The sequence below is a fragment of the Lagenorhynchus albirostris genome, chromosome 7 (genome assembly GCF_949774975.1).
Source record: "Lagenorhynchus albirostris chromosome 7, mLagAlb1.1, whole genome shotgun sequence".
In the NCBI taxonomy this organism is placed as follows: domain Eukaryota; kingdom Metazoa; phylum Chordata; class Mammalia; order Artiodactyla; family Delphinidae; genus Lagenorhynchus; species Lagenorhynchus albirostris.
Window position 1 is genome coordinate 42,359,892 of NC_083101.1, and position 27,758 is coordinate 42,387,649.

Below are 27,758 nucleotides of genomic sequence, written 5' to 3' on the forward strand. Positions count from 1 at the left end.
TGAAAAGTGGCCCTGGGAAACGCAAGAAAGCCAACATATTTGGTGCATTTTATGGCCGAGGAAGTGTGTTTGTGTCTTATATGCAACACCTTTAAATGCCCCATACACATGTAGGAGATGTTATGAGCCCCGTTTTAGAGACAAAGAACCCAGCCCATGAAAATTAAGTTGCCCGAGTCACATAGCCTGTAAGACACAAGGGTGGCATCTAGACCTCAGCCATTCTGAATTTGAAGCACATAGTTTTCCAATCTTCTCTTTCTGCCATTACCCTGGCCATTATTTCTAGACTGAATATAAAAATTTTGAGTTGGACTGTAGTATTTTTGTACTTGGAAGGGTTTCTTAAAAAAAGTTTTTTTTCCTTTACTGCTTTGCATGATTCCTACCAGAGAGCCAGAACTTTATCCATCTAATACTCCTGGGTACTGCTGGCAGTCAAGGTAGAGCTAAACAAAAGCAGTCATTCATTCAACAAATATCTATTGATCATCACACCAAGTTCTAAAAACTGTGCTAGGTGCTGGGGTTCAAGGGGAGAATGAGACTCCCTGCTTCTGTCCTCATGGAGCACTGGGGCTCGTGGGAAAGAGGGGCATGGTCATTCAAAGTGTGGTGACCAGGTCAAATGTGGAAGCAATTGGTGTGTGGGAGAGAGATAAAAAGTAAGCTTTAGGGACTTCCCTGGTGGTCCAGTGGTTAAGACTCCGTGCTTCCACAGCAGGGAGCGCAGGTTCCATCCCTGGTCCGGGAACTAAGATCCCACATGCTGCGTTGTACGGCCAAAAAAAAAAAAAAAAGTAAGTTTTAGTTAGTAGAATGGACTGAAAACACATTGGAGGGGCGGGGGCGGGGGCGGGGATGACACACTTACCAGAGCTAATCGAACTTGAACCTCAGGGCTTCCCTGGTGGCGCAGTGGTTGAGAGTCCGCCTGCTGATGCAGGGGACACGGGTTTGTGTCCCAGTCCGGGAAGATCCCACATGCCGCAGAGCGGCTAGGCCCGTGAGCCATGGCCGATGGGCCTGCGCGTCCGAAGCCTGCGCGTCCGAAGCCTGCGCGTCCGAAGCCTGCGCGTCCGAAGCCTGTGCTCTGCGGCTGGAGAGGCCACAGCAGTGATAGGATGACAAAGAAAAGTGGGCGTGGCAGAAGGGGCAGTGTTGTTTGCAGGGCAGTTTAAGCCCATTTTCGCCTGCCCTGACTCAATGACGATGTGTTATTCCTGTTGGATAGAAAATTAGATCATACTAGTAGAAAATGGGGTCATAATAGTTTCATGTGAAAATTTTTAATCAAAGCAGGATACTTTAATTGTATCACGCCTTTCCTCAAATAACAAGCTTAACCTGAGGAGGAAGCACATTTACCACCCACTTGTGTTTCTTCCCACCTGGCAGAGTCCCCAGTTTGAAAAATGATACAGCAGTCTCTCAAGAAATGTACAGAATCTGTGCTTGAAAATGTATTAATTTGTTAGCTATCAGTTCGGCTTCCCTTAAACTTGAGCAGATTTCAAGTGTCCCTTGAAAACATCTGATGGGTTGTGGGTCTCATGCTTGCAACGGATGTCGAGGGAACTCTGTTACTGAGGCCATTGCAGTTGGTATTCAGATCGCGTGAAAAATCTATAATAATAATAACCTTCATAATGACAGTCTCTGTGAAATGGAATAGGGAATATAAACAAATTATACGAGAGTACAGAATATTTGAAGAGCTACCACAATACGCTTTGGAGAGGGTTGGTCTGCAAGACAAGCAGTAGAGGCATTATTAGAGAAAAATGTTACAGGGTAATTACAGCTACACATTCATTCATAGGACTTTCTCATCATTCTTGGGATGTCAGTATTAAAAATGGTTCATCTCAAGTGTTTCCAAGTGTGGGTTTTTTGGCAGGTTTATTGAAAATAAATTTAGTTGAAAGGATTTATTACATTTAATTTATAATATAATAGACATGAAAATGTATTTGAACTGATTTTTCCCCACTTACTCTGTGTGGAGAATTTTGGCCCTTTAAGGCCACACTGTGTGGTGAAGAGGTAAGGAAAGTCAAGCGGAGGGCAGTGCTGTAGCAGAGTTCATGCTCCTGCAGCTCTGCACAGTTTTTATTTGCTTTCACAGAAACCAGAGTGGAAGCCAGCTCACTGATTTATTACCGGATGACCTGGGGCAAGTCCCACTTTTTTCTTCTGTAAAATAGGGATACTAATAACAGTTACCTAATAGGGTTATTGGGAGGCTCCAAAGAGATAAGGATCAAATGAGCATTAATGTCCAGTGCTTAGCATAATGCCTGGCACCAAGTAAGCCAATCCCTTCATAAACATGAGCTAAAAACAATGGGTTTAGGGCAGTCCTGTCCAGGAGCTGTGTTTGCTTTTCCTCCTTTTAGAGGTAAAGCAGCAGCAGCAACTATAATAGATGCCTTGTACTGAGCAGGGTGCTAAGTGCTAGTACGTTATTTTATTTGCTTTCTACAATCGCTGTGAAAAGGAGGTTTGTGGCCCTTCTGTGGGATAGGGTGATGAAGTAACTTGCCTAACTCACCTAGATAGTCCTGTGGTTGGTGCTCAGAGTGTCACCCAGGCCTGTCTGAAAGCCCTCTTCCTCCGTCAGTAGGTCACATCGCTGCCCCTTTGGGCATGTGCTCTGCCCCGTCCTGGGATTTGCCTCTCCTTCAGGGAGGAGACCAGACTCGGCCATCTGTGCCCGTGCTCGCACACCACTGCCCTCCCGGATTCTGTGCCCATTCTCTTTGACAATATTTTTAAAAAGTCAATAATTATACTTTGTATAGGGAGGGGTATACGGAATGTGATATTAGTTTTTCAATTTTAGCTATGGTATAAACTGTCTTTTAAAAATATGACTAAATAATCCTGGTGGTATGCAGATATGGCAGAAAATTGTATGGTGGAATATGAGGGTGACTGGATTTGGGGAAACTGCCTATCATGCACCTCGCTGTGTGTAGGTCTCTCTCTTCACTGTCTCCCCCTTTTCAGCCAAACTCCCCACCCCCCCTGAGTTAAGTCAGTGTGACTGCGGTGTGGACAGAGGGTGGGGAGACTGGGGTTAAGGTTCTTAGTTTATTTGGCTTCCCTGAACGCTGCTCTGGAGCATGGCCTTCATGTTATGACACTCACTTTGAGAGCTTCCCACCGTTTGCATGACTGAAATGTGAAGCGATGCCTTCAGCATTGCGGCTTCCGTGATTCTCCTTCTAATTACCAGGAAAGGGGTGACCGGTTTATGAGCTCAGCTTCTGAGGCTCTTTATTGGCATCAAAATTGGCTCCGATCTATGAACGTGGACATTTTCCAAGGCGTCTCCAGAGAGCTCCATGGAGATGTATTTGCGGGAAGCAAATCCATGAAGTAATCAGCAGGTGGGGAGATGGACCAGGCTGTAGTGAATACTCAGGCTCTCAGCCTAGTAGCTTGTCGGCCTGACTGGTGGCTCCTACCTTCTTTGGGGGGTAGTTAGCACAGATGATTGTTGTTGAGCCTGGTAAAAAGTTAAATTATATTTATGTTTACTATTCTAACTGCAAAGTTGTGGGCTAATGTAACCCTTCACCCTTTGACTGGAGAGATTCACGTAGGCTGTGTAGAGCATTTAATTTCTAACACAAGTGGAAGTAGGTCTGGGATGTAGGGTAACTGGCTGACCTTCTTTAAATTTGAGGGGTGTTCATTATCTGAAGCAATGATGAAGTCATCTCTTTTTCTCTCCTTTGCCTAACCTGAGAATTTGGTTTTCAGTGATCTCAGTAGGTCAGCTAAATCACACTGAACTTGAAACTTTAGATGACCTGCTTTGCCAGGCCACCCTGAATATAAGTAGAAATGGTAGCTACCAAAGTCCAGGGGGCTGTGAGTGCCATGGGGAATGCCTCTCTTTTATCTGCAGATTCCTGGGCTAGTGGGTTAAGGTGGAACAGATATGAAATCGGGCGGGCAGTAGGAGGAAGTGGAAGGAAGAGCATGTTGGAACCGGCGTCACTGTCCCAAGAGTTCACCCCTAGGCCAGAAATAGGTAGAAAGTTCCAGAGAGGGTAAGTGAGACGGTGAAGACAGACTCATTTTTACCTTCTTTATGGATTTACCTGAGGCAAGTCTGAGCCTAATATCCTGTGTGAAGTGCCTGGCCCTTTTTCTACCTAAGAAAAGAAATGATGGAAGGCTTTAAATGCATTTGTGTGAACCACCCCCGATCATGAAATCGGAACACAAATGAGAGAGATGTTTTGTTTCTGTGCTTAATTTGTTTAATGCAGGGGCACATAGCCACGTTTGGATATTTGGTATCGTCTCGTCCCCTGGGCCCAGAAGCAGTGTTGGTGGCTGCCTTCCACTGTCTTCCTCCAGACATCGTTTCTTCTTCCCTGGCTCGCTCCTCCTGGCCCTTCCCACCCCTTCCTTGTTCTTATGTCTCAGGAAATGCCAAACAAAGACACCTGCCAACAAACTCCTAAATGCATTATTGTAGTAAAAGAAGAGCAGCTTAGTGATTTGATTCCTATATGTGCTTTCCTTTGGTGGAGGGAATTTTTCAACTCCCGGGAGCACTGCAAATAAATGTAGAATAAATAGGCATCTCTGCCATTAGCCCTGTTAGAGAACACATAAGCATTTACTTCCCTTGGGGGCCAAGTCAAGCCTCAGAAAGGGTAATGGGTAATAGATATAACAAGGTTTATTTCCTCTTTGTACCCTACTACGAGTAGGTATCAGCTCTTATACTTTGCATGTGAAAACAGATAGATATTTCATTGTACGGGCAAACGTCTGTTCGCCACTGTTACGGCCATTCCATTTATTTCTGCTCTTCAGCCAGCCTCAGCTAAGTGGGATGTTGGAGTGTTGTAACATCCTCAGGGTTAGACCCCAAGGGAGGAATACAAAACCTCATTCTATTGTACCTTCCAGGACATTCTTCCTTCCAGGGAGGCAAATTTACTTGCTCTTTCCTCCCTCCAGTGCCTTTGTTGGGAACATTCTCCTGACCTGGAATATCCTCTCACCCTCCTCTAAGCCAGATCTTCCTTCTGCCAGATTCCACCTTGGCTATTCCTCTTCTCCTTTGGCGTTAGTCCTTACGCCTGGGAGAGTGGGCTGTCAGTTTGCACAGCCTCGGGGGTGGGGGGGTGTGTTGTGTTGCTTTCTGTGTATGCACGAGCCCCTTTCGTGTGTCCGAGCATGGTATGTATGCAGAGGCTGGCGTGCTGTAAAAGCACAGGACCAGGGGAGTCCTTTCTGTGTGCGACCTTGGATGTGTCTCCATTTCGCTGGGCTTCATCGTCCCCATCTATGACATGGAAGATCGTTTCTTCCACACCAGGCACACAAGTTTGTGGTCAAGAACTCAGTTTGCTAAAGGGAGTTAAAATGCGCTTTCTAATCTGTACCTCATGTGAAATATGTATTTGTAGTGTGGGTTTACTAACGTCAGAAATAGTTTCTTAACCCAGAAACTGTATCACATACACATTTAGCAGCCGGCAAATTCACCTTACGTGAAGTGCTCCCTCAGGAAAGGGAAAGCCACAGCTGAAATGCTAAAAGAAACAGAAGAAATTTTCTTTTGTCTTTTAGGCTTTCAAAAATTCAGATCCTAGTAGTTTAAGCATAATTTGACAGTGATTTTAGGAATTTTCACAGATAATTTTGACCGTATATAATTTTTACTTTAAGTGCAGACTTTACAACCAAACCATAATGTGTCTGCATTTTATTTCACATAGTTTCCATTACTTAGCTCAGTGCTGAGTGAATGCTCAAGAAATATTGAATAATAGATAATAAAACATGATATAGCAGGAAGTTATAAGACTTCTGACAAACAAGTAATAGCATTTGTCCTTCAGGAAATTTTGGACACTCACGCTTCCTAGTGTTTGATTTGGAGGAACTATTAAAACTCATTCTGTATTATCCCTGGAATAAAGTAAACCTTTAGATTCAGCATACTTGAGATAGTAATTTAGGGCATACCAGTGTTTTGTCCAAAGCTTTGGTCTCCACTCTTGCCCCTTGCCTGTACTGTAGCCATTTATGTAAATACACACACACCCTGGGGAAAGTTCAGTGTTGCTCCAGTAATTAGAAAATCTCAAGTTGTCCTACAGGAGTACTTTTTCTCTAATGGCAGCTGGTCTCATATTAAAGAACCATAGGTTTCACATTTGTCCACTCAGGTAGGCAGTAAAACTCTACAGTTTTATTATAGATCAGAAGACAGTGATATTTTTATAGCACGCTTTGGATAACTGACACATCTTTATCACTCCATCTGGGAGTTCACCATGAAGTTAGACATTGGGAGCAAAGCAGAGTGAGGGTGTGGAGAGAGGGAGCCACCAAAAAGCAGCACTTGAATACCTTGCCTTTGAAGAAGACCTTAGAAGGGATCAGAAAAGCCCACGGCTGTTGAAGACCCCTCTGAGATGTCACAACGGATTTCCCCCCAACCCTCCAGTGCCCCCCAAAATAAAAAACTAAAAGCTCTGTGCTTTAGAGAAGCAGGGAGGAACTCAAGCCAGTTTGAGTGTTTTGAAAATAACTTTCCTGAGCTCTACGTTTAGTCTCACATTAGCAGACTGTTGGGCTGGCTACTCGGCCCTGGTTCCTGAGCGTTAATACTGGGAACGCGCAGCGGTTGTGATGTGGGAAGAGTACAGGGCTGGGTGAAAGGCTGTAGTTCTCTTCTGGGGAACCCAGGAGGTATGTCTTAAGAAAGCAGAATGTTAGCACAAGAAAGAAGAAGCTGAATTGTCTTTCGCCAACTCATTTTTAGTTGTTTAGCTACCATGTGTAGCCTATTGTATGACGTATCTCGTAGGCAGAATCATAACAAAGATTTAAACATTTGTTTAAACTAACTTGGAGATACACTTTACATTCAGTAAAACGTGCCCACTTCAAGTACACAGCTGGAGGTGTTACAGTTGGGGTAGGGTATGCGCCACTGGTGGGGAAAAAGCTGGCACCTAAAAGTGGCATCAGACTTTATCTGACGTTTCAAACGTGCTTCTTAAACAGCCTCCTCTAACCTCATTTATACGTCACAAATGTGTTCATCGATATCACGTAACTAAGTCATCCCCAGAGGAAACTATTTAAAAATTCTCCATTAGCTGATTAAGCCCATAGCCTTCTTGACCCAGAAGATCATTTTTTTTAATCCTAGTCTTAAAAACTGTCATATCAGCATATTACCTTCAAGAGTTATTGAAAAGAACCGGATGATGAAGGGAAGCAGTCATTTATCCTGTTCTAGCAGTGTTTCTTACTGCGGGTGTTTCAAAGATCTGAAAGACAAAGTCCCCGCTGTCATGGCACTACTTAGAAGGGAATCTCTCTCATATATACATGTAGGTACTTAAACTAAAAATTTCACATCTATCTCTCTATCTAATTAGAAATTCTAAATATTTTCAGCATTTTCTGTGGCTTGAGTGGTTGGAAGAACCTAATGGCAAAGCGGGGAGACCCTGTGTCAGGCCTTGAGTGATGGGGCGTGAGGGGAGGGCATTCCAGGAAGGGGATGATTTCAGGCATAGAGAGGGCACTGGAGTCCATTCGGAAGAGAGTGAGTCACGGCCCTGTTGAGGGGTAGTTGTTCATAAAATTATATAGATAGGAAGTGACCAAATTAAGGAGCATTTTTATAGGCTGCACAGGGAAGTTTGGGTTTTATCCTAGAAGCATTTGAGAGCAGTTTTGAATTTTTCAGCAAGGCAGTGATGTCATTAAAGTAGTATTTAAGAAGATTTAATTCCTGTCCAATTCTCTACATTTCTGTGTAGCAAATATGGTTGTTTACCAACTTAGCTAACTAAATTATCCCAAGAGGGAATAATTCAAAATTCTCCTTAATCTGATTACACTTATTTAGCCTTCTTGACCCAAATGATTGTGTTCCTATACAACAAGTCTTCTCTTATAAATGTTGTACGTGGCCCTGGGATGCTGTGATAAAGGTACGCAGTCATGACCTGTTAGTTTTATCACTCTTCCTCCAGTTTTCTCCTGAAGCGCTTTTGGTCGGAGCTCATTATTCCCACTGAAAGAAAATGGCTTAACGTTGAAGAGTAGAAAATATAATTATCTGACTTAGTTTCATCAGGCTTGTCCTGCAGATTATACAACTAAATTTCCTCTCCTGAGTGTCAGTTCTTTGTGTTTTTTCCAATCAAAATAATGGTAGAAGACTTACATGATTCGTTGATTAAGAAATTAAAATTTTGTCAATAAATATTGACAAAGGCAGTCAGTGGGGAAACAGTTGAAAGTAATATTGTTGATAATAAGAAATATGTGGACTAGGTCAAAAAATACAGCTTGTCTTCTAGTATTTAGCATTCATATTTCTTGAAGAGTTAAATTGTTTAAAGCTAATTTGGGAAAATGTCATCATTTAAGAAGAAACTTAATAACTGTTTCCTTATTAAAAATAAGTCTGTTAACCAAACTATGCTACGAATCATTAAGTATCCTGTGACTCATAATTCATAAAGGTTAGTCTATTTCAGTGAAGGTTGACTTTTTGTTTGAAAAGCATTATTGCAGTTGGAAAAACTAGGTGATGATCAGCATTGAACACCAAAAATTGGTGAAGTTATTTTGAAAAGTATAACCACAGAACTGCCCTTAGATTAAATTGGTTTAGTAATATAATTTGCTACAATTTCTATTACTAAGTAACACACATTCATACACTTTATCCTGTGATATATACTTACAAAGATAAAGGTGTACAGCTGGCCTTCTGTAGCCGCAGGTTCTGTGTCTGTGGATTCAACCAACCATGGATCAAAAATATTTGGAGAAAAAGAAAATCCCAGAAAGTTCCAGAAAGTAAAAATTGAATTTGCTGCACACTGGCAGCTGTTTATATAGCATTTACTTTGTATTTACAACTATTTACATGCCTAAGCATTATAAGTAATCCAGAGATGATTTAAAGTATACGGGAGGAAGTGCGTAGGTTATATGCAAATACTATGGCATTTTATATAAGGGACTTGAGCATACCTGGATTTTGGTATCCAAGGGGGATCCTGGGACCAATCCCCATGGACTGTATTTTGTATATATGCTGATGCTTCTCTTGCTGCATCTGTGACAAGAGGTCAGGGTGTCGGTAACTCGTATCTGTTGACTGCCCCTAAGCAAAATTGGCTCTGTTGAGGTCTAAAAGGGCTGATATTTGTGCTTGTGAGCTGGTAGTTTGGGGATAGGTTTATATCGCAAAGCTACCTTTTTGGCCCAGGTTTGTGATTTGTGCCCATAGCCTACTTGAGTTATTTTAAAGGCGCTTAATGATGATGAGATGTTTGAAAGGCTCTGCTTATCCCTGCCTGTCTTTTAGACCTGTCTTCAGCCCTCTTCCATGATACTGTGTTTGGGAATAATCCAGATTGGATAAGCCAGTTCTCAATGGCATACAACTTTAATTCATAGAAAGGACTGCACTTTAGAATCAAGATTATTTTCCTGAATGTGTGCTCTTGCATATGATGCTTTCACACCCAGTTCTTGTCACTTCCTCCCATTCACAAAAGAAGACTGCCTTTTTCCTCCTGAGGGCCACCTGGAGATGGATTCACACCGTGGGTTTGAGCCCAAGGATGCTCTGCTTCTGCTTGACTTTTCTGTACTCACACTTTGGGATTTGTTTCAGATGAGTACACAGTCTTTTTTTTTTTTTTTTTTTTTTTTTTTGCAGTACGCGGGCCTCTCACTGTCGTGGCCTCTCCCGTTGCGGAGCACAGGCTCCGGACGCGCAGGCTCAGCGGCCATGGCTCACGGGCCCAGCCACTCTGCGGCATGTGGGATCTTCCCAGACCAGGGCACGAACCCGTGTCCCCTGCATCGGCAGGCGGACTCGCAACCACTGCGCCACCAGGGAAGCCCCACAGTCTTAATAGATGGTTTGACTGAAACATTTAAAATCATTCATTCAATTAATAATGTTTTACTAAGACTCTACCATAATTAGCACACAGTTCTGGTCCTTATTGGGGGATCCTTTATTTCTTTCTTTATACTCGGCCTTTATCCGAGGAGCAAAAGGAATTGGAAGTAGTTTAGAAAAGGAAAACAATATTTGTGATACAAAAAATTTTGAAATCTCATGTTGGCTTCTGTGGAAGTTTCAGTTTGGTTGAGGGAATACAAATGAATGGTTAAACCAGCAACAAAAAAAGTCATTCCATGTTGAGGGCCCAAATGGGTGGCACAGACAGTCAGTGCTATCTGATTACAGAGTTCCTAGGGAGCTTGGGTGCTCAGGCAAGAAGAGGAGGGGTTTGATCTGGGTCTTGAAATGGAGCACAGGGTGGAGGAGGGCAGGGGATGATAAAGGTTGATGTCTGCACAGGTGAGATATACAGAAAGGATGTTCGGAATGTACTCTGTCTTACTAAAGGAGCTCTGATTTCAACTGGTACATTCTTCAAGCTCAGTAACTACCTGTTTTAAAATCTTATATGGAGGACACCTTTTAATTCTCAGTTTAAGATGCAGGGCTTCCCTGGTGGCACAGTGGTTGGGAGTCCGCCTGCCAATGCAGGGGACGCGGGTTCGTGCCCCGGTCCGGGAGGATCCCACGTGCCGCGGAGCGGCTGGGCCCGTGAGCCATGGCCGCAGAGCCTGCATGTCCGGAGCCTGTGCTCCGCAACGGAAGAGGCCATAGCAGTGAGAGGCCTGCGTACCGCAAAAAAAAAAAAAAGATGCAAAGCGTGAATATATTTCTTTAAAGACAATGTTAATAATAAATTCTAGACTACAGTTATCTTTCAATAAAAAAGACAACTTTTATATGCCACCATTTTTAAGTTTTTTATTTTAATTTAGACAAAATATTTGACTAAATATTATATCAGCTAATTTCTAAGCCTCTATCCTTTTTTAACTCAAGATAGTGATGCTTAATTTAAGAACTACTCAGTTTTTATATTTATATTCCTTTTATAACTCATTGTTGTATGCAACTGTGGCGTTATTGTGTGAAGTTTCTAGAGAAGTACTCCTGATTGGGTTATTTTGTCCATCGATATGGTTAATATATACCACTGATAATTGGATAATTTGCTCAGCCGTGGCAATCAGTAAAGGTTGTCGACAAGATAACACAACTAACGATTTTGGCTGTGATGATCTGGTTTTATTTTGTTGTTGTTGTTGTTTTTGTTGTTGTTTTTTTGCGGTACACAGGCCTCTCACTGCTGTGGCCTCTCCCATTGTGGAGCACAGGCTCCGGACGCGCAGGCTCAGCGGCCATGGCTCACGGGCCTAGCTGCTCCGCAGCATGTGGGATCTTCCCAGACCAGGACACGAACCCGTGTCCCCTGCATCGGCAGGCGGACTCTCAACCACTGCGCCACCAGGGAAGCCCATTGTTGTTGTTTTTAATCAGTGCCCGTCTTTGTTCTACCAGCTAGTGGTAAATAATTATTAAAAAGTAGAATTTATCAAGCATGGTTGCTCTTTCCCCTCCCAGGAATATTAGAATCAAACACTATTGTCTGTGTCCCCTTTGAACCATATGTAAACTTCTAATATAGCAGTGTTAACAATTTAATATATATTTCTCTTCAATAAGTTCTTCAAGGGTAGGGGTGGTACCTTGGTCATCATTTTAGTTCCAGCACCTGAAATAGTACCTGGCACAGAGTTACCTTCACTGACTGTTGAATGAATGAATAAATGAATGAATGAATGAGCATCACTAAGGCTGATGATAATCGTTACTGACCTCTTTTTTAGTGTTTTGTAGCACTTTCCAACTCAGTATTTCATAGACTCATAGCACATGAGAGCTGGAGTGATTATTAAAGGTAATCTAATTTCCTTTCATTACGATGGGGAAATGCTGAGATCCAGAGAAAAAATTGACCTGCCAAAGGGCACAGAGCCTGTGACTAGGAGAGCTGGGCATAGAACTCTGGGTGCCTTGTGGTCAGGCCATGTCCCCATGATATTCCTTGCCGCTGCCCACTGACCACTCAGCCTTCTCTCCCCAACAGTTAAACGTTTTGCATGGTTGGTAATGCTGCTTTTTACACGTACAGCTCCAAGGACTTTGCTCCTTGGTATTTACAGTGTCTAATTGGGTTATCCTGAAATAACATTTTTCTAACCAAGGCTGATATCTGATAGAGCCGGAAAGTTCCTGAAGTCCCAGACTACAGATTATATGAAGCAGAGAGTTTTCTTACTCTATTGGTTCAGTAATTTCACAAAAATGCGTAGGTAAGAATGAGAGAAGGACCCTTTTATTCTCCTAATATTATAAATTACGTGCAGTTTCTTGAAATGACATTCTGAAAGTTTGTGCCAGGTGTCATCATTTTGAGCTGACTTGATACTGACTCTTGTCTTGATGGTTGGCCCTAGTGGCCTTTCAGGTAGGGAAGGATACATGCAATAGCAAAGTGGGCTGTTTGTTAAGAGAAATACATTAATAGGTTACTGACAAATGTAGAGGAGTCCTGGGTTTTAATGAATTTGGCTCCATTTGGAGTTTAGAATGAAAAGGATTAATTTTCTTTCAGTGGGAAAAAGCCGAATGATAAGGTGGAAGTCTGTTACTCTGGGTTCTAACAGGGGCGCAGTCAAAATGGGGGAGAATATGGTTTATTTATGAAGAGGCTCTCTGCAAAGGTGTGGATAGGAACCACCAAGGAGAGTCAGTGATCTAGGCCAGAAAAGGGGGTGAGTGGTTACCAGAACCTGAAAAGAATATACTCGTTTCCTATTGCTTCTGTAACTAATTACCACAAAGTCAGTGGCCTAAAACAAGACTTCTGGAGGTCAGAAGTCTGAAATGGGTTAGATGGGCCAAAGTCAAGGTGCCAACAGGGCTGCTTTCCTTTCTGGAAGCTCTAAGAGAGAATCCGTTTTCTCAGCTTTTCCAGCTTCCAGAGGTCTCCTGCATTCCTTGGCCTGTGGCCCCTTCCTCCAGTTTCACAGCCAGCAGCAGTGGGTGAAGTCCTTCTCGCGTGGCATCCCTCTGACCTCTTCTGCCTCCGTTTTCCACATCTAAGTACTCTTGTGATTACATTGGGCCCACCCAGATAATCCAGGATAATGCCCCTATTTAAGATGAGGTGATTAACCTTAATTTGATTTGCACCCTTAATTTCCTTTTGCCATGTAAGGTAATATATTCACAGATTCTTGGCACTAGGACATGGATATCGGGGGCGGGGGCGGCATCATCCTGCCTACCACAAAGAGTGAGAGATACGTAGAGTTTGTTAGCTTCGGTGAGCCGTGGACTCCAGTTGGGAATACATCTAGCCTAAGGTAACCTTGCATGGAAGGAGCCAGGGAGGTAAATGCTCTGCTTTCAGGCCTCCTGCCAGAGCTCCCCCTTGGCTGAACCCGTCTGAGAGCCAGAAGGTCCAGGCACACTGCTGGTGCCGTGCAGTCCATGCAGGGAGGCAGGGGAGAAGCAGGGACCAGCGGGGGCAAGCAGAGCTTGTCCCACCAAGGAACTGTTAGCATCCTAGGTCTTGACTTCTGGGAGCCTTGCTATAGTTTCTTGAGCAGTCATTGCTAATGAGGTGCCCGGCATCCAGCTGGGGAGCTAGGATGGGAGAAGCTGTCTTATTTAGTTTCATGTTTCAGCCAGTATTTGTTTCCCTTTCGTTATCTGTGAGTATTTAGTAAAGTCTTCTTCAAAGGGTTCCTTCTTACGTTAGCTACATTCTGTTAATTAAGAAAAGGTTCATGTATGTTCACTTAGACACCCGTGTTAGTGGACATCCCTGCCCCCCCCCCCGTGCCACCCTAGCCTGCTGACAACATTAATTGGTGAGGCCTCAAGGTGGTTTCTCCCCCTTCAAACTCCAGGAGTATCATGGCACAGTGTTCTCGTGGGTTGCTGTTGCTCGTGGGACAGGACAGTTCTTCCTTAGGTGAGAACTGTCCAGTGTGTTACAAAACATTTGAAATTCCTGGTCCCCGCCCACTCAATGCCAGTTCCGTCCCGCAGTCATTGTAGCAGCCAGAATCCCGGGGGCAGGCGGGGGGTGGTGGTGGGGGGAAGCAGGAGGCAGTCAGCCTCCCTTGAGAACCACTGGCGGTGAAGCGGGTGATATTTAGAGGTAAACCAACCTCCCAGATCTTAGGCGTATTGGTTATCTTCTCCTAGACTTAGTTTCCTCATCTGTAAATCAGGGATGGTATCTGCTTCTGCAGGTCACTGGCGTCATTAGTGACAATGTATGTGCATTATCCTTCCCTTGGGCATTGTCTGGCGGAGAACCAGGTCAGAAAGGTGGGCTGCCTGAGCTGCAGGGTTGAGAGAGCAGGATTGCCTAGGAGACCAGACACCAACAGATCTCCTTCGCTGCCTGCCCCAGCCAGTATGCAGAGCCTTGGGGGCCATGGGCTCTCTTACTGGGAAATATCGATTCTGTTCCAGGGCAACCTTGATGTGAAATCTCAGCCTACGAGTATTTCATGGCTTCTGTTAAATGTGGAAGAATAGAAAGTTAGCTTCCTTTGAATTTTTTTTTTTTTTTTTGCGGTACGCAGGCCTCTCACTCCTGTGGCCTCTCCCGTTTTGGAGCACAGGCTCCGGACGCGCAGCCTCAGCGGCCATGGCTCACGGGCCCAGCTGCTCCGTGGCATGTGGGATCTTCCCGGACTGGGGCACGAACCCGTGTCCTCTGCATCAGCAGGCGGACTCTCAAACACTGCGCCACCAGGGAAGCCCTCCTTTGAAAATTTTTGCATGAATTCAGGGATTTTTTTTTCTTTGCTCAAGCAGTTGAATGTTTCTGCCACTATATATTATACTTTACTAAATCCAGCATAAAAAGTTATAATTTAATTTTGCTAGCTCACAAGTGGCTTGCTGTGGCCAGTGGGTCTCTCTTAAGACCCAGAATAGCTGCAGGGTAAGTTGGATGCATTTACTTTTTATCCTACACAGTAGGCCTCATACTTCACTGCATTCTGTATGGCTGGTGACAGCTTAACAGTACTCTAAAATAGCATTTTAAAATCTTTCCTTCTATTGAAAAAGTGCTGTTATATAGCCTGTCCAAATCTACAAACGCATGAACATCTTGTCTAGAGTTAGTTTCCTTGAACTTTGAATCCTGTTATCATTGTGGAACTTATGGTTGCCAGGGCTTAGAGTTGATATCTATATGTTAAGAAGCAAAGCAACGGCTGCTTCTTTACGTTAAAGCAAAGATTCCACATTACACAAACGGAGGTGATTTTTAGATTATGTTTTCAAGTTTCATACTAACGGGTTAATAAGCTTGATCTGCTTTTTATTATACACAGCGTGGCCAAACAGAGATGGATCAAAGTATGGAATTGAATCAGTGAAATTATTAAATGTATCATTATTTTACATCCACCTATTTCTGTGGTGACAGCAAAACAAACCACGCATTAGGGGAGTGAATAGGTTAACTCTTCTGACTATACTGTAAGGATATACCTTCCTTGGCTGTTAGTTTATGGGTTTCATTTTGTTGTTATTCATCAGCAATATGTGAAGTGTCAGAATTTTGCTACAGAATAGTAATCCCCAGAAGAGAGGCCTTGTGTTCAAAGGGGACTGGAGAACACATCTTCTACGAGTTGGTATTTAAGCAGGTGTAGGCACTCACGCAGGCGATGTGAACTTAGGGAAGTCAGCACAGGGGGACCGTTTGGGGGAGGAACAGGCAGGACTCTGCTAATGTGGTTGATTGTGTAGGGCAAAGGCACAGAAACAGTCCACGAAGCGGAGACTCGTAGCTGGTATGATGGGACCCAAGTATAAAGATGGAATGACAGTAACAGAAACAGGAAAATCAAGAGGAGGCCAGGGAAAGAAGTTAATTGACCTGAGGTGCACACAGCCCTCCCCGGGTTAGAGCAGTAAAGCGGCAGGCCGTCACAGAGCAGGTCCAGGATCTTTGAAGGAGGAGTGGGCTGGAGAAGCCAGACGCTTGGGCGTTAATAGCTGTGGCTCAACGAACGGCCAAGACGTCAAGGGCAGAGAGAAAAACAGTGGGCTAGGCATAAAATTCTGGAGGAATGATTGCGCCCAGAGGTCAGCCAGAGGAGAGAAAGTGGCCAAAGAGAGTAAGGAGGCAGGGCTAGAGGGGTTGCTGGAGAACCAGCCAGCACTTTCAAAAAGGAAGAGTGACTAATGGTGTCAGATATTACAGAAGAGAATGAAGACTGAGGCCGCAGGTAGGCCTTTGGAAACTTATAAAAGCAATGTTGGCCACCCATTGAGGGCAAAAGATGGATTAAGAGAGAGGAATTAGGGAATCGTGAGAAGTGAAGACACCAACCCCTTGGCCTGGCAGGGAAATGAAGGTAGCAGTAGTCACACCAAGTGGCAGAGAGGGACTGATTTTTAGCATCAGAACCCTGCACCGACTTTGATTTGCTCATTACTGTGGATGTGGAGCAGTGGTCCCCAAGTGGGGCAGGCCGTGTATTGTGTTAAGAAGCTCTCCCAGGTTCAGTGGCCCAGGTTCCATGTCTCTGGAATGAGAATTCCAGTGCCAGAGGATGAAACACAGAACCTACACTACTTTCCGGTCTGGTGACTTAATCCCATGATTGAGCCAGGGCTGAAAACCATCCCCTCCCCCCAAATCTGTGTGCTACTTGCCTAAATGGGGGCGAGCCGGGAGCACCGCTGTGGAAAGCAGGAAGGGTCGATTTCTGCTCCTAGGTTCACAAGCAGGACTGTGGTGGGAACGCGGTGGCAGCTCCGACTGGGTGCTCGCTCTCAACCCACGGGCTCTTTGTAAATCAGAGGCTGGAACAAACAGAGCTGACAGCTCTGTTTAAAAAAGCTTTGGGGGAGTTTGTAAGGAAATAAAAAGAAGCCTAATGCTATGTGAAACATGTAACCTAAATTCAAAACCGAAAAGAGCGTTTATTGCCTGCTCAACGTGCTTCACCTGTAACTTGTTTTTTCATTAAGTTAAACAGCAGAAAAGAAAATGGCCTTTTAAAAAGAGCAAAAAGGTTTTTTCTTTTTTTATTAACAGGCGTTAACATTCAGGGCAGGAATTTAGGTAGATGCCTCCCTCCTACCCTCCTCGTCCTTTGGACTGTAACACAGTGTGTATGTACCACGTAGGGTCTGGATCCCTGCAGGTTAAACAGAGATCTAGATGAGAAGTGTGATGTTGTTAAAAGTGGCATTTCAGGGAACGGTACACCACTAATCTCACAAAGCTAAGAGATGTAGGCCAAGCTTTAGATCCCTGTTGAAAATAATTGAATTTAACAACAGAGAATTCCGTGTTTGGTAAAGAAAAGGGCCCGAGGTAGTAAGATGCTAAGGCCAGCGGTGATGAAGAGAACCCAGACAATTCCATGTTTGGGTTTTCCAGCGCACTTGAACCTGCATGGGGCTGAATTTCCCTCCCTCGTTTTCCCCAGTTGCCCTGCTTCACCTCTCAGCTTTTCTGCGGTTTTAGAAGAGGTGGTGTTGTATTACCAAGAGGGTCCACTTTCCCTTCTCCATGATGATGGAAGGGAGAGTTCAGTGAGAGGGAATTTGGAAGAGGTTTGGATCCAGATGGTAATAACACATCTTGATTTCACGGATTATTTCCTCCCTCTTCACAGAATTCCCTTTCAGTTGAACCAATATTTAAAAGAACTGCTGATAAGAGGTCAGGTTTAAATCCCTTCTTTATTTCATGTTGTTGGTTTTCAAGGTAAAATAATGAAACGGTAACAAAGGCTTAATTGATACACAGACTGACTGTTCCAGGAATAATTTTTACTTGCTTACTAAGCAGACCCATTTAGAAAGTACTCAGAGTATAGATCATAAAATAAAAATAACTTTAAAGTAATTGTCTAAAGACGTCATCTTGCTGTACACCTAAGGCTCAACACAACACTGTAAATTAACTATACTTCAATTTTTAAAAAATGGTTTAAAAAAAGGTGAAAAAAAAGTCCTCTTAATTTTGACAGTCTTTCTTTGTCGTTTCCCTTCTCTGCCATGGTCATGTTGGAAGAGTTTAATTTGTGTTTCTCAAGTGATCTTAGGATATCATGTAAAGTCTGGGGTGAGCTCCATCCTCTTAAAGGTGTTCTCCATCAGAAAACAGTCACTCAGATGTCATATGCTGCCAGATGTAAATTGTTTGTGCCTGAAATACTGATATTAGTTACTACAGAAAAAATTCTAGTTTAGTTTGTTTAAAGATTGAGACAATCTACCTAATTACTTGTTAGTAACAGTTTAATATATAATAGTTTAATAAGTTTATATATGTATTATTATACATATAAGGATACATATTATAGATATCCTTCATTCCTAAGAAATGTATATATATTCAGCTGAGGCTGAAGTGACAAGACTGAGAACCTAGACACCTCTTCAGTCCTCCAGAGTTGGTGGTTCACAATAGGGTAAACCATAGCCTTAAATCACAGCCTCTGCCCACACCAGTCAGAGAATGAAAATACTTGTGTAGGCTCAGGAATGCCTTTAATTGAAAAGCAGGCACTTTCCATGCCAAAATATAAAGCAGATATAAATGGTATTTAGATTATTGATTCATTCAAGAAATATTTAGTAAACAAAACCCATGAGCCAAGCCCTATGCCAGGAATTTAGTTATAGTTTGTGTTATTTTCTTACTCCTTTGACCAGAAGGTTTACTATATGTACATTTTGATTAAAGTCTACAGTAAATATAAGAACTAATTATAAGAATTAAATGCCTTTCTGTGTTTAATGCAATCACAGAATATCAATAGATGCTTCTGATTGACTCACTTCCTTTTTTGTTCTCATATTACAGCCGATCATGACATTTATAGCAAATGGCAGAGGGCTTCTCTTTATGGTTCATTTTATTGCATTTTTTTATTATTGGAAGGTAGTGGAACTTTCACTAGGAAATTAAAACTCAACATCATTGCCCTTAAATGTTTTAATAGATTAACATTACCAGTGATGGCATCTGTTTCTGCATGTTTAATCATGGGATTTTTATTCCAATGATAGATATGTTCCATGTTTTCATGCAAAATAGATCTCATTTCAACCAACAAAGAAGAAAAAAAGGTGAGATAATGAGCTAGTTTTACAGATATACCAAGCATCATCAAAGTATAAACCTGGAAAATCATTCTTTGGGGACTGTGATCTAAAACCTAGCTAGCTTCTCTAGCCAAGAAGCCACAGAAGCTTTAGTTTACTTTTATTGATTCCTATTTTTTATGAAAGGGAACTTTCTGTGGGGGGAAAAAATGTTTTTTAAGTCTTTAACAAGGTTCTCTGTGCTCCCTTTAATTATTTGTATCCTCTACAATTACTTTTGCTGGCTTAATCCTAATTTTTCTTGCCCCTGCCCCCATAATACCAAGTTTCCTATCTCTTCTTGTTTTCCTTCTATATTTCCATTTGTGTTTTCAGAGAAATTTTTTCACTAAGATGCCATCTGACCATTCTTAGGAAACAGTTCTGTGTAATTTCTTTGGGACTGGGACGAGGGCACAATGGTACTTTCATATCATGCCATTGAAGTCATTTCTGGGGCAAAAGGCAGTAACCAATAAACTATTGGCAGAGCTTTATCAAATACACTCATTTCCTAGTTTTGAACTGCCCATTTCCCAGAAAGACTGGTTATTTGTTCTTCGGAAATACAGGGTTAGGTTTTTTTTCCCCCTCAGTTAAACTAAACGTTTCTATTCCACACAAAGCATTGAACTTCTAGGTGAGCAAATCTTACATGTAATTTTACTTTCTTAATAGAAAAGCAGAATCAATACCTTTGTCATGCATACCATGCCAGCCAGTAAATTATACCAGCTGCACCTTTGTCCCTAGAGATTGCACGAGGTGCACCCCTCCAGCAGAGGTGCATGATCGCACTGGTCTACATAGAAGGAAAATGCTTGCCTTGGCCTCATCTCCTTAAAAGACACGCAGACATTTGTTCATGAATGAGTAGAGCAGTCCAGGGCAGAGAAAACAGGACGTTTTCACATCCTGCTACGTTGTGTCTGGCTTTTGGGGCCGTTTAAAAAGAAAGAGTAAGCATGAGCAAATGAAACCCGAAGCAGTGAATGAACAGATAACTCCCCCAGTGTGCATGTCACTGGCCATCTGTGTTTAGTCTGGCCATGTGACGAATATTCCCTGTTTTCATTTATTTTGAGCTCTTCATTTATTTTGAGCATTTCCTGATAATTTCCATAGCAAGTATTTCCAGAATTTTAATTTTGAAATTGATGTAACCTATAATTTCTAAGAAGGAAGTGGGGCTGTCAGTTCATCTAACCTTGAAGTTGATCAGTTCTTTATTTCTAATGAGACAGTGTTCTTCAGCCATTGCACCTTTTAATAATCTTAAATACATTCATCTCTGGGCTACAAGTGATTTTACAAAAACAGAAACAGTACTTTTCCAGAAGCGAATTCAACAACCCTTATGCTTATGAGTCTACATTTAGAGTTACAAAAATATAAAGAATGGGGCTTCCCCGGTGGCGCAGTGGTTGAGAGTCCGCCTGCCAGTGCAGGGGACACGGGTTTGTGCCCCGGTCCGGGAAGATCCCACATGCCACGGAGCCGCTGGGCCCGTGAGCCATGACCTCTGACCCTGCGCGTCCGGAGCCTGTGCTCCACAACGGGAGAGGCCACAACAGTGGGAGGCCCGCATACGGCAAAAAAGAAAGAAAAAAAAAAAAATATATATATATATATAAAGGACGTAAGGGAGACGTGTGAGCCGTATGAAATAGTGGCTTTATATTTGGGTTGCAGGATAAAAATCAGAAACAGATTCTTCCAATTTAGGCTCAAAAATAGTTTGAAACCCCTAACTCAGTTTTTCCTATAGCAACAACTTGTCATTATCATATCAACAGATCGCAGCAAGCTCTGTCCTCTTGCCTGGAGGTGCTCCAAAATTCATTTAGGTGGGTTATGTAATAGTGGAAAGATTCTTAGAAATGGGACAGGCTGAACATAAGGTAATTGCTTTTTTCTAATGAAATAGCGCAGTCGTTTTTTTTTGTTGTTGTTGTAATTTTACAAAGATCCTAAATTGAAATTTAGTAGAATAATAGGACACTCAGGTGTAGCCATTGTACGCTGTTCTGTATTATACCTGGCATGTCTGTATCTGTGACTTATGGTTGTGAATACATAGGTTCCTTTTTCAAACTGCAAACTGATCCAGATTTCTCAGGGTATGACACAAAATCTAGCATGACAGTGGCCCTTCTGATCTATCTGTACTGTCAGAAAGGCTGTCAAGTTCTTGGTCAAGAGAATGGTCTCCATGGTTGTACTTTCATGGTAGATGGTTTTGAAAACAAAATGTTATTATGCTCACTGTTACCGAAGTCAGGATCTGTTATTCATCCAGTAGCATAAATAATAATAACTAACTTTATTAACTGTTTGCCTTGGACTAGGCCTTGTTAATACTATCTATGTACGTTATTTCATGTAATCCCCACACATCCCTTTAAGATAACCACCCCTATCCCTGTTTTCAGATGAAGAGCTAAGAAGTTCAAAATATGCTGGAAGAGTCACACAGTAGTATACCTCCAGCTCAGATCTGACTCCTGATCTCCTACCAACAGATTCTCTGTTTTTCGGGGTTAAAAGACTGTGAAGCAGGAAAGTGACATTTAGTGTGCTCTTCTCAAATTTTCTTCCAGTTGGCATCATTTGGTTGATAACAGTTCTGTCTGTCTTTTCCTTTTCTACAATAGCATCAATTTTTATAGAAAGAGAAAAGAAAACATATGTGGCCTACTGAAAGGTCTTTTCTCCATCTGTGCATGCCTGAAGGTATATGCTAAGAGAGCCACTATTTTGAGAGCCTCACCACAGACTGCCAGGATATAAACTCTTCAACCTTATTTTTTCTCAGTTTCTCCACCGGTAAAATGGAGATCAAGTCGCCTTTGCCTGGACATCGAAGTACAAAATGAGGGATTGATGTCAAGGTCTTTCGGCTCTTTAGAAAAAGTATAACTGTAAATACAAGGCCAGGGATATAATTGCAAATAGAACACTGTGAGGTTTCCTCCTCAGATACTGAGATACCTGAGCCGCCTGCAAAAGGTACTATGTTGTGAAGGACAAAAGAGAAGGGTTGGGAACAAGAACTCTGTGCTAGTAGTCTTCCCGAGGCCCCACAGCTGAATAGCGATGCTTCCTAGAGATGATATATGGATACCCGGAAAGAGGATGTAAATTCACGTTGCAGTGAAGGGCTGGAAGAGCCAACCATTTGAATCCTGCTGCTGGTGGAGGGTGTGAAAACCAGGAGCAGCACACCCAGTTCAGTGGGCGTGGGGCTCCCAGGCCTTAACAGGGCAGAACAGGTTGGCAAACCGTGGTTGCCATGGTTATTCTGCCTCTGCACAGTTACACTCCATCCCTTTTCCTCATCACTCTGCCAAAGCTCTTGTGCCTCTGAGCTCCGAGTCCAGGCAAAGGAGGCACTGTCCTAAGTGGGTAAAAGTGGTCAGGTGGCACAACGGACAGTCTGTTGAAATGAGAGCGGGGCAGAATGGTGTGATTTCTTCTCTGCATGTATAAATGAGAGTGTTCTTTCAGCGAGAGGAGGAAGTTCTGTCCAGATTTACAAAAGCATGGACCTTACCTGACCAAGTTGGGTACAGGCAAACCAGCCCTGCCCTCTTTTTGAAGTTCTGGCTGTTTCCCATTTCATGCTCTTTTTCATCACGAAATGTGAACTCCTGATTCTGTGTTAGCAGCAGAACCGCATTACAGAGAATCTCCAGCAAAATCTCGTTTCCCATATCCTGTGGACTCTGGCACATGCTCTGTTTACTTAAGCGCTCAGTTGATAAGAACAGGAATCTTCGCTGATTTTCACCGAGGGTTGAAAGAGAAAGCCTCATAAGTCAAAAAAAAGAACCTTCCTCTGAAACATTACATCAAAGAGGAGATGCCAGCTCAGTTGGTGTATGGGGTGTGCATTGCATGAGGCTGAAAAATGATGGAGAGAGGAGAGTAAGGGGGTCTTTGTAGCAAACGGAAGGAGGGCAGCAACAATTAAAGTAGGCAGAGCAAGCATCCCACTGTCCCACTACATGCTGCCACCAGCATTTGTAATCACCTCCCCCCTACCAAGCGGGGGCAGTATTAGGAGGGGGGTGGTTATCCAGGTGGAGGCTGACAGGAGGGACCACACGGGGACACAGCTTGCAGACAGAAAGAAAAGCAGGACAGTCAGAACAGCGGTGTTGAAATTGGCTTGATGTGATCTACCTATCCCACTGAGTTTGGGTCCTTTTCAATGACCTCTAGTAAGGATAAGAATGACCTTAGAGAATAAGTTCTGTGTACTCTCTAGGGGACCTGAGATCTTAGCTCCCCACACAGAAATACCCAGGTAATGATACATACCAGAAAACTTAGCATTGGATGTTTAAAATTCTCTAGTGGGAGAGGAGGTATGTCCTACACAATAAGCACCCTGTTTTTAGGGAGTTTTATTACAGAAACTTTTTGTCAATCATAAAGAAAAAAACGGGTCTTTTATCTGAAAATCTGGATTTCTGAGTCTTTGCCTCTTAGATTTTAGGCAAGTCGTACAACTTTGCTGTTCCTTCCCCACCTTAGACTTGTCCTTGTTGGGTGAAATAAACATGCATGTGTATGTTCCCCATCACAGGTTTGCATGGAGAGAGAAAGGGTGTGAAATTACATGCACCTGTGAAGGTCTAAGGGCAGGAAAAGAACTTTTTCCAGTAAATGTTTGTCGATTGTTTACAAGGCGCTGATCACTTTAGGAGCTACAGGGAGGAGGAAAGAAAAGAGAAACTGTGGTCTCCGTTCTCAGGGCACACCTCCACCCTGTGTGAGACTGACCGGGAGGGGATGCACATTTGCTGTGGGAGAAAAGAGGCAGGAGTGACTGTCTGGATACGGGCATGGGGAGGGGGCAGGAAAGCCTTCAGAGGAAAGGAGGCGTTTGAGATGGGTAGTGAAGGCCAAGGAGCACGAAGGCTGGACTGAGCGCATGCAAAACGAAGAGAACCTCGACAGAGACAAGAATGGTGGTACGAATGGACTTCCAGGCTTGGGGAACTGAGAGGGGTCCACTTGGGTAAGATTAATGGCGCAGAGTGGGAGCTGAGGAGACCAGGAAGCTCTGTGGGGTTTATTTACGTCGGAAAATCTTTGTCCTGTAGAAAGTGGGAAGCTGGGATGGGAGGTGGAGGATTTTGAGTAGATGTAACGTAAGTGGGTTTGTGTTCTCAAGAAATAATCTGGTAGTGGTTGGAAGATGGATTTCTAAAAGCTCCCTGAGGGCTTCCCTGGTGGCGCAGTGGTTGAGAGTCCGCCTGCCGATGCAGGGGACGTGGGTTCGTGCCCCGGTCTGGGAAGATCCCACATGCCGCGGAGCGGCTGGGCCCGTGAGCCATGGCCGCTGAGCCTGCGCGTCCGGAGCCTGTGCTCCGCAACGGGAGAGGCCACAACAGTGAGAGGCCCACGTACCGCAGGAAAAAAAAAGCTCCCTGAGTGCAGGAAGAGAGGCTAGAAGCTGTTGCTAGGGTCCACGTAGGAGAGAACGAGGTCTTAGACCCAAGGCAGTGGAGAGGAGGGAAACAACTTGAGAGGTGGGTAAGCAGTAGACTGAATAATACTTAGTGACTGGAAGTGGGAGGTTCTCCAGGCAGAGAGGCGCCAAGATTGTCCACAGTTTCTGGCTGAGGCGACTATGTGAGTGAGAACACCATTAACTCTGACAGATAAACAAGAGGAAGACCAGACCTGCTCTGGGGGGCTTGGGAAGCAGTCGAGAGGTGTTTGGGGGACACATTGGGGTAGAAGGCGACCACGGACATCAGGTGGAGTGCCTAGCAGACATTTGGAAGTACTGGCTAGAAAGACAAGGTGCTACTGAAATTCTAGAAAAAGGGAATGTAGTATCAAAGAATCACAGAATACAGTCTGAGACAGAGTGGTCAGTATTATCAAATACTGAAAAGAAGACAAGAGAAGAACTGAAAAGGGCCCCTCAGACATGATCATCTTGGCCAGTGCAGTGTCAGTGGAGCGGTGGAGTGGAAGGTGAATCACAACAGGCTGGGAGCTGAGGGGCAGGGGACAGGTTGAGAAGCCAGTGCAGGTGACCATTTTAATTCAGTTTGGCTGGGAGAAGGAACAGGGAGAACTAGAAGAGGAGGAGTCCGGGGGGGGGTCATGGTTAAACCAAGGTTTGAATTTTAGATTCCACATGGCCACTAACTGAACTGCCAACCCCACTCCAATGTCAAGGCTTTACCTATAGCTTAGGAATTTGGGTGGCTATGAAGCATATACAGTCTTTCATAAAGGACTTTTCATTATTTCTAAATAATTATATTTTTAAAATAGTTTTAGGATGCTTGTTTTGAGAGTCATGTTTTAATTCACCCACCCCTGCAATGAGATAGTATGTTCCTTTCTAGAAAGCCCTGGGGAGTCAGTCATCCTCTTGCACAGTTAAATAAGTGATGTCCTGTGCTGCCGACTGGAGTCAGGGGGGTGCTGTCCTGTGACTCACGCGTTCTCATTCACAGCGTGTTGAGCAATGCAGTCGGTACGAGTGCCTAATAAAGCCTGCCGAGGATGTTGTCACTGAGCTCAGATTCCTCAATGGGGCTGGATTCCTGTCACCACACATTCTTTATGCCATGCTCTGAGGCGCTTCTCAATGAAACATTTGTCCTTTTTTTTCCTTCATCGTGTCTAGAATAATGTATTCTCTAACCTGTCGTTGCACTTCACTGCCGAATATTTATCTCTGGTTCTAAGTTGGATTTTCAGTGTTACTGGAGTTCTTTCATCTTTCTTGTTCCCCAACAAAGAACTCCTTGGAAGGTGTTCTGTTCCTCTTGCCCCCTTAGACTGCCTCAAGGGGGCCAGGAATCCTCCCCAGTGCATCTTCCGACGCAGACGTTCGCTCTGACGAGGGGCCAGTGCCACATCCCTCAGAAGGAGGGGCAGAGGCTCGGCTCCCTGGAGAGGCCACTCCTTGTTTCCATCACACTAATTAATTGTCATCTCAGAAGGTAATGAGACCAATTGTTCCAGCGTTGCCCTGGCCAAGCCGACTCTGGAAGCGGTATCAAGCTGGCAGCTCTCCTGCAGTTGGTCAGGAACGCGTATCCCAGCAGTCTGCTGGGGGAAGCAAGCCAATTTGGGGTTTGATTTGCTGCTCAGAGAGGCCAGCCATGGCGTTGCTCAACCATACGACTCTAGTGAAATGACTTGAAGATCTGTGACTGTGGTTGGAATTTAGATAACATGAACGTGTATGATTTGCCTGGAAAATGGACGTTGTCCTATCAAAGTGGGCCTGTGGTCCTTGGCCACGTAGCACATCATTGAACTTACAAGCTTTCTTCTTTTATTTACTTGGAACTTAAATGAGGAGGAGGAATGTGATGTTACTATACGGAAAAACCGTGTGGGAGGAAGACATTTCTGGACATGTTGAAGGAAGAAATAGCATTAGACTTTTCCCAGTGGCTTCACAGTGGCCCTAAGGAGATGGGGGAAGGTGGGGCTTTTCTTACTGCTCCAGACAGAGAAAGGAAAGCAAAAAAGCACTTACCCGATTTGTGTAAGGCTCGACATGGCTGGTACTTAAGTCCAGGACATCCAACGTGACTGTGTGGCTTAAAACGACACAGGCTTGAAAGGCCAGAAAGCTGACGTGCGCAAACCATTACCCAGGTCGGGGCTGCTGCTAGCACAGGGAGTGCCTTTGTGTGAATGAAAACAGGCGTCCACTTACAAAAAGGTGTTTCTTCCTGGCTGAACAAGGCACGCCGCTGAGTGGGCAGAATACCAGAAGGGTCTCAGCCCCCAGGCTGAGCCCACTGTGCACACACCTTTACACAAGGCACGCCATGCACAGCCATATGTGGAGGACCGAGACGGGCATCTGTCTGGGCAAAGGACTAGTTCCTACGTATCTGCAACCAGCTGAGCAAAATCTTTATTTCCCCGTTCATTTTACTGCCAACCTAAAAACAAAAAAGTTCATCCGTTAAAGAATTATAAGTGCCCCACCTTCCCTGTATTCTTAAGGAGCTCCATTCTTCGAGCTATTTTTCTCTGCCTGCACATACCCCACCCGCCCTTCCTCTCTGATTCTGCTGTAGTAAATGGGAGGGCAGCAGCCTGCCCACAGGACGAGGTCTTGGAAGCAGTCATTTCCTCTTCCATCCCCTCCAGGCCATTCCCCGGCGTGTTTTTCGTGGCACTGGCAACAGGAAGGCACATTGAATAGCAGCGCTGAAAAGGCACTTTGTTGTTTATGTTATTACTGTGGGTTTGTCTCTGCCTAATAATTAGCGTTTCCGGCTTTCTGAATTTATTTGCCAAAACATTTTGCAGGGCTTTCGTGAACAAATAAGGGATGTTTCTAGACATAACTGACCACTGCCTTGCAGGCTGAGCAAACTCCTGGCGCTCTGAGTTTGGGGGAGGAGGGGTGAATTTGCTCAGGGAAAGATCATCCTAGTAAGGGAAAAACCTCCTAAGTCACTAGCCAGCATTGTGGTGTCTGAACAGCCGCTGTCCAGGCAGGTTGAAGTGGCCCAGTGTTCCTTGCAGTCCAGGACAGGTCATTGCCAAGGAACAGCGAGTCCGTGGGCTGTGGTGACAAAGTCCGGTTTGAATTCCATCAAACCTCGGCCTCCATTTCCTCATCTACGATACACAACAATACTGTTTGCCTCGT

The 27,758-nt window shown here is 44.0% G+C and overlaps 1 protein-coding gene and 1 long non-coding RNA gene across 2 annotated transcripts in view; one reads left to right on the forward strand and one right to left on the reverse strand.

Moving 5' to 3' along the window:
• GNAQ (G protein subunit alpha q) overlaps nucleotides 1-27,758 on the forward strand; it is a 292,088-nt gene that overhangs the window by 143,774 nt on the left and 120,556 nt on the right. The window lies entirely within an intron of this gene.
• Nucleotides 1,080-26,971, reverse strand: LOC132523578 (uncharacterized). The gene is made up of 3 exons (XR_009541580.1): nucleotides 26,625-26,971; nucleotides 3,154-3,514; nucleotides 1,080-1,223 (listed from the first exon to the last, which is right to left on the reverse strand). It is a non-coding gene; the product is annotated as an uncharacterized LOC132523578 (long non-coding RNA).